At 28.9% G+C, this 7,763-nt stretch overlaps 1 pseudogene across 1 annotated transcript; it reads left to right on the forward strand.

Moving 5' to 3' along the window:
* Positions 1-5,891: 5,891 nt before the first annotated feature.
* On the forward strand, positions 5,892-7,048 carry LOC107454489 (proteasome subunit alpha type-3 pseudogene; annotated as a pseudogene). The gene has a single exon (XR_015430847.1). The product of XR_015430847.1 is annotated as a proteasome subunit alpha type-3 pseudogene (transcript).
* Positions 7,049-7,763: the final 715 nt, after the last annotated feature.

Below are 7,763 nucleotides of genomic sequence, written 5' to 3' on the forward strand. Positions count from 1 at the left end.
GTAAGGTGCAATGGTAAGGTGCAATGAACCTGCTATACACTGAGCGCTGTCATTTATTTTTAATTTTTTAACTTCTTTTAGAGAGCATAACTTTTAAAATAGATTTATAACAAGAATTCAAAATGAATAACTAAGTTTTTATTGAGTTACTTTATTTTTAAGTTCGTTGATAAAACTAACGGATTAATGTGTTTTTTGAAGGAAGTTAATTCATTTAGTTATATATTGGAAGATGTTTCTGTTTATATGATGTAGGTAAATTAATTGCAGTTTTTGTGAAGATTTTAGCGGAATTTAGGGAAGGACTTATTCCAAAGAATTGAACAAAATTACTCGAAAAAAGAATTGTTGATTTTTTCAGAAATATTATTATTAGATAATGACCGTGACCATGAAGGTATCAAAATTTTTGAAAAAAAAAACGAATGCTCCCTTATGGGGTTGAAGAGATGCACATTCTAACAGTAAGAAGATTTTTGAAAAAATTGAACGGTCGGACCAAGGGGTGAAACCCCCTGTCCTAACTCCAAAAATTCAAAATTAAAAGTGATTGAATTTTTTCCAACGGACAGTTAGGAGCATGGGAAGAGATCCATAGTAGGAGATTTATCGAAAGATGAAATAACCAAAAACAAAGACTACTTCCCAGTTAATTAAGATTAAATTTGAAATAATTTGACTTTAGTTAATCTCCAAAAAGAGCGTAAGAATTAATATAATGTTGCAACTGAATAATTTTTATGGTAAGAGAAATGAAGTAACTTAAGGAATAAAAAGTTAAAAATGGAGTTTGATGTTCGATTTAATCATGACAGTAGATTAATTAGTTTTACATTTGTATTAAATTAAAACGCTCGACGCTACATTGATTGTTAAAGAAGAATAAAATATTTATATATGCTTTTTATAAAATGTTATAAAATTTAAATAATTGATCTAATTTATTTATTATTGGATTAAGAGTGATTAAAAAATTTAAAGAAATTCTAAAAGTTAGGAAATATGTAATGCCTATTATGATACAACAATTATTAATACAGAGTTTCTGCTGTTCTTGAAAGTTTCAAAAAGTGGTGACAAAAATCGAACTAATGTCGTTATTTTAATGCATTTGTATTTACTAGTGCTCCTGAATTAGACACATTGATGATAGTATAGGAGCCTTAGTATTTACCACTACACACTCAAAGAGAATATAACTGTATGAAACTTTTCGAACGTAAAGTTGTATCTGAGAATTAGATTTCTACTTGTATTGATGCAAATCTACGATAACTAAAATTTTCAACGCCTGCTGGAGACCTGAGATTTAACAATTAATGGAATTGTGGGGAAAAAAACCCTGCAGATACTAGATCGAAAAAATAACAATCTACTTTCCTAAAGCTAGTTGAAGAAATTTCAATGTACTAAAAATCACTGATATCACTGAGAACCATTTTTTTTTGCTTTCTGTTGCATGATATATTTTTTTAACGGATCTTGATCATTTGCACATCGTTTATTTCAAATCTGCAATCAGTTTCCCTCTCCAAGCTGCAATTTTTTAAAATGACATTTTAGTCCATTTTTTTAAAATACACAAGTTTAATTACGTTATATATAATAGAGGACTGCGTAAATGTTGCGATTAACTTCTAAGTCAGTAAAAGCACATTATCAGGATTAACATTGGATAAGTGTTACTCATGCTTCGAAATGTCGTTAAATGCCGCTAGGGGCGCATCACTATTATAAGCTGTTTATTCGCGTGCCTCTGGACAGATCTTAATAAGAAAATGCCCCTACCCGCTTACGACAACATTTCTGGGCATGTTTTCCAATGAAATGTTAATCTTGATTAAGCGATCTAACTTCCCAAGAAGTTTGTCGCAACATTTACGTTTCTTATAACGTTTTTAAACATGTGTGCATTTCAATAAAAATTTCAAAAATATTTGATTAAAAAAAACTTATAGATTTAGGAGCAAAAGTAATTTCAGATTTAAAATCCTCATACATTTAAATTAGGCAATATCAAATATTTGTATAAATGGAACTAAAAAAAAGTGACTAATTGTAATTTAAAATAAATGATTCAATTGCTTTTTTTTTATTAAGTGCAGTCAATAATTCAATACCAATACAATGAAGCCATAAGTTGGAGTGCTTTCATAAAATATCTTGTTTTAACTTTGAAAATAATATTTTAGGAAATATCTATTATATATAATTCTCTTACGTGGCTCCCAAATTTTGGCTGTATTTCTTTTCCGCCGGTGGCAACGTTTGCTTTGTTTTGAAAACACCAAAGCATTCTGCCTTTTAAGGATGTGTTTCTGATCTAATATACATAATTCTCTTACGTGGCTCCCAAATTTTGGCTGAAGTACTTTGTACAACTAAATAAGATTCTTTCCACAACAGTTAAATATTTACTTTATTTTCTTCATTCATAGAGAAAACAGTCGGCAAAGAATTCTGTTAGGTTAAAAAACATTTCGCTAAAAAAATAACGAATTCTAAAGGAAATAAAAATAAACAATTTAAAAAATAAAAATGCTGTTGCCAGCCATAGAATTTTTTTAAAGTTAACTTAGCTACATAAATCAAAATGACATAGAAGCGCAACTAGATCAAAATTATGATACCTGAGCGCTTGATGTAACAAATCCTTCAATAATAAAAGTGTTGTATCGCCAAATGCCCAAATTAACAATTGTGTTCTTAAAGAAATTCTATAAAAAGTTTTAAATAAACAACCTACTTCTACAACTTCTTCTTGAAGAACTTGGCTCATTGATTAAAAATATTGTTTTAATTTTACAGTACTAACTTTACTTCTACTTTCATTATTGCTATGACCCTCTTTCATTACATTTTACAACTTCATGCTAAATTTGAGGACTTAAAGTTGTTTTGTGGTTGAATACTGACATTTAGAGATGTGTATATAAAAAAAATAATATTTAGAGGTTAAGAGTTGCCTCAGAAAAATTTGAATTGTTGACATTGAACTTAACAATGGAAACAATCGTTTTGGTGAAAAATTGAATTGTATTGTTGACATCAAAACTAAAAATATTGTGTTTCAACTTAATACTACCTTAATTTATACTTTAGAATTGCCTCGGAGAAATTTGAATTGTCAGCAATGACTTAAGCAAAAAGTTTTATTTTAACTGACAAATACTATATTACAATTTTTACTTTTTCTATGACTATACTCATTTTCTTACTCTTTTCTTTGTTTTTTATGCATTTTCTATTTTTGTGATTAAATAAAAAACTTATAGTTGTTCCGCTTCTGAACACTGATGAAAACACAAAATGATGGGCTTCATCAACAATCAAAAATAGATACATTTATTTTACAAATTCCATATTATTAAGGTGGCGCTCTTCAGAGAATTAAAAATACAAAATTATCTTCATCAAAGCCGATGCTTTACATCCGGCGTTCAGTGGCAGACTACTATTTCATATTGTTTTACTACACATGGCTTTAGCCCTTTGGTAAAGACTTTAATACAAAACTTACAACAGTTACTTTTCTCAACAACTGAAATTTAGAATAGTGTGATTAAGAAAAATATGTGAACTGTTTGCAATTTCAAATTAATATTGAAATGTACAGGTTTAGAATTTTCTACAGTGAAAAGTTTTCGGATCTTCAGTATTCGAAAAAGTATATAAAAACTAGACGTTAAGAACGTATCCAATGAGCGAGCAAAGCGAGCATTGGATTGCGAAGCAAACCGAAATGAACTGCGAAAGCAGTACCGGAGGTTGGTGAGCGCCAGCGAGCAGGGGGCGAAGCCTCCTAGTAATTACTTAAAAACGTTTAATGTTATCCGACAGTTTATTTAAAAAAGTAATATATTATTTTCACCCCAAAAATCAAAACTTAAATTGAATTATTTACTTCACTCTCTTCAATACAGAAATGAAATTTATAAAACATCTTTAGCATGATTTTAGAAATTCAATTTTTATTCGCATAGTTTTGCAATTTTAATTTTTATTCATGTAGTTAACAGTTGAAGAACACTTCTAGAATTGATCTTTAATTTAACAAAATCAGCAAAAAATAAAAATAAATCTAGAAGTGCGACTAATTGGCTTAAAAGAGAGACACACTAAGGCAAAGGATTAAAGAAATTAAATTTTAAAAAGAAAACCAAGAAAAAAAACTATTTCTTTTTTAGTTTCTCACAAGTGCATAGAGTAAGTTTTAGTACGTCGTTATCTTCTTTCTTTGTTTTTAAGGTTTGTTACTTTTTTTTAATTTACATAAAGAGGAATTTATGCTGAAACATTTTATAAAAAATTAATTAACACATTTCAATTATTTTTTTTAATTATTTTCCCTCATGTTCCAATTACTTCAGAAAAAAATATTCATATTTGGTAGCGAGTTTTAAATATATATTATTTTTGACAAAAAGTTTTAATTTCGAGCTTAGAAAAATTAAAAAGGTGCATTATTATTGTGACAATTTTAATTTAAACTGCCATTTGACTTAATTAACTAATTGTCAGTAAGTTAAATTTTGAAACTATTTTTTACTGAATATGTTAACAGAGGGATTTTGCACTTTCATGCAGCATTCTATACGTTAAGAGAACTATAAGCTTAAAAGAGGAGATCATGAGCTTAATTAACAAAATTTTAAATTTTAATTACCAGTATTATCTATCATTAAATTAATTATCAGTATTATCATAGCATTAAGGTTCATTTTGTTCTCTTTTAGAATTTTTGTTTCACCTTCAGAAGCAACCCCCCCCCCTCGATTTCTTGAAGTAAATGTCTAACTATGAATGTTTGCATAAATCAGAATAGCACAGTTTGTAAGAGATTACAACTTTATGTGGCCGATATTGAAATGAGTGATTTTAACAAATTGGCATTTTTTTAAACTTGCATTAGTATTTTTTGATTTTAACTGTCACTTTTACTTTCATTATGACTGACATTTTGGACACTCTCTTGTAGTTGTAGTCTCAAGAGTGATTTTAATTGAACAAAGATTGCATTCAAATTATTATTATTATTATTAATGCTATTTATTTATTCATGCTTTTTTTTGTAAGATGAAAAATGCAAGCATGTAAAATATTCATCATATTTAACAATTTGCAAGGATATAAATCAATGTAAATTTTTAAATTAAAACTGTATATACATTTTAAAAAACTCACAAAATACAAAACACACAAAACTCAAATACAAAAGCTCACAAAAACTTCTTATGTGCTGCTGCTATGCTCATCTATTTTCAGCAAAGTTGTAAACAAAAGTTATTTATTAATAAAGTTAAAGTAAATCTTTAATGTTTTGAAGTACCGCAATACTTATGTTGGAAGAATTAAATACAATATTCAGCTTAAATTATTTGTTCTAATTATTATTACGATATATATATATATATATATATATATATATATATATATATATATATATATATATATATATATATATATATATATATATATATATATATATATATATATATATATATATATATATATATATATATATATATATATATATATATATATATATATATATATATATATATATATATATATATATATATATATAAACTACAGTCGATCGAAAACATTTCAAAAATATCTTTAGATTACATGTGATTTATTTTCTTCTCTAATCTGCTTATTAATATGATGATAACAAGTAAAAATTAAGGAATTCTTATTTACAAAACAAGTAATCTGGTACTCATCAACAGCAAACAGCAAAAGCATATAATTTCACGTCATCGCCTCATCATTTCGTGACGTCACGTTATTGCTTTCAATCTCATTTAAACTATATTCATTACACAAGCTGAACTTGTTGATATAAATTAGTGATTTAGTTCAGCCATGCCACTGCTGATGTCAAACGTGAATTTATTTTGTGAAATAAACAAATGTCATTTCTCCCGCCATAACTTTAACGTTTATAATATTCCATTATTGCTCTTAAAGAAAATATCCTATTTAATCGAAAATGACATCAATTGGTAGTGGATACGATTTTTTTACCTCTCAATTTTCCCCAGATGGCCGTATATTTCAAATAGAGTATTCTGAAAAAGCAGTTGAAAGAAGCGGAACTGTTATAGGCTTACGAGGAAAAGATGGCGTAGTTTTTGCAGTTGAGAAGCTTGTGACTTCGAAGTTATGGGAACCTGGAGCCTACAAAAGGATCTTTACCGTAGGAAAGCACGTTGGTATAGCTGTCGCTGGAATGATTACAGATGCAAGACGAATCGTAAAAGTTGCCAAATCAGAAGTTACACATTATAAATCTACATATAATGTTGATATTCCTCTACATCATCTTAAATTCCGTGTGGCTATGCATGTGCAAGCCTATACTTTATTTAGTGGTTTACGACCATTTGGTTGTAGTGTAATGATGGGATCTCACGACCATTGTGGGCCTCAGTTATTTTGCATTGAACCATCTGGCACTTCGTGGGGTTATTTCGGTTGTGCAATAGGTAAAGCTAAGCAAGCGGCGAAAACGGAGATAGAAAATCTGGGTGATATAAAAAATATGACTTGTGTACAACTTATTAAAGAAGCTGCAAGGATAATATGTTTGGTACATGATGAGATTAAGGATAAAGATTTTGAACTTGAACTTAGTTGGGTTGGCGATATTTCTAAACGCCAGCACGTACTTGTTCCACAAGAAATTTTCGATGAAGCTGAAGCTTATGGGAGAAGAGCAATGCAAGATAATGATTCTGATGTAGATAGTGACTAGTTATTCATTTGTTAATAACGATAATATTTTATTCATGCTGAGTTTGGTATATGTTTTTCGTAGTAATAAGCTAAACATGACTTTTTGTAGTTTTAGTAGATTTTCTTGATTTACAAGAATATTTCTTGGATAAAAAATCTATTTGTAGGTGCCTTTTGTCAAAAATTGTCAATTTTTGAAGTAAATTGTATATACGTGCAATGCCCAGTAAAATAAAATGGTACCGAAAACAAAACATAATTAAAACCTTATTTAGAGATTATCTTTGCAGGTTGCCATAAGTAAAACAACATCCCTCAACCAGGCTTTCAACTTGGCGATATTCCAAAGGAAATCTCAAAATATAGTTAAACTGGGTGAATCCTAGAATAGCCCATCCCGTGGCGATTTTTTTAAATCTCGCCAAGCAAGTTTTTGAAATCTGACTAAACTAGGTTTTCGGAAGATTCGGGGAGATTATTTTGAACGTCAGATCACGCCCCCAAAATTTTTAAACCTGATTAGTTTTTTGATATGTATACCTATGCGAACGTTGGATTTCGTTAGAAAAGAGGTAAAAGGGTTTATTTTTTTGAAAGTTTATGCTTCTGATCTCTTGCTGTTAGAATGACCGTTATTATTTCATTTTTTATTCGTTATATCATTTATTACCGTTATTATATCATTTTTTAATCCTTTTTCTGTGCGGTATCGGTAGAAAATGGCATGCGAATGGACGAGTGAATTTTTAACTATTGAATGCAAGAGGTCGATGATTGAATAGTGTATGTATCAAAATTTAATTTCGAAAACGTATGAATGCCCTAAATGTGGAAAACAAATGAGTTTGATTGAGAGAAAGGATACGGTGGATAATTTTGAATGGAGATGTTGAGAGCGTGGATTGAATGTGTTTGCGCATGATGTTTATCTACAGCGCTTTCATTTGGGAGGTCATAAGGACGTACTCTCCGGTGTCAAACGATGAACCATCAGGGTAAAGGTAATGTTATTTTTTATT

This window comes from Parasteatoda tepidariorum, chromosome 2, assembly GCF_982258835.1.
Source record: "Parasteatoda tepidariorum strain Cologne lab strain chromosome 2, Ptep-v5.0, whole genome shotgun sequence".
Taxonomy (NCBI): domain Eukaryota; kingdom Metazoa; phylum Arthropoda; class Arachnida; order Araneae; family Theridiidae; genus Parasteatoda; species Parasteatoda tepidariorum.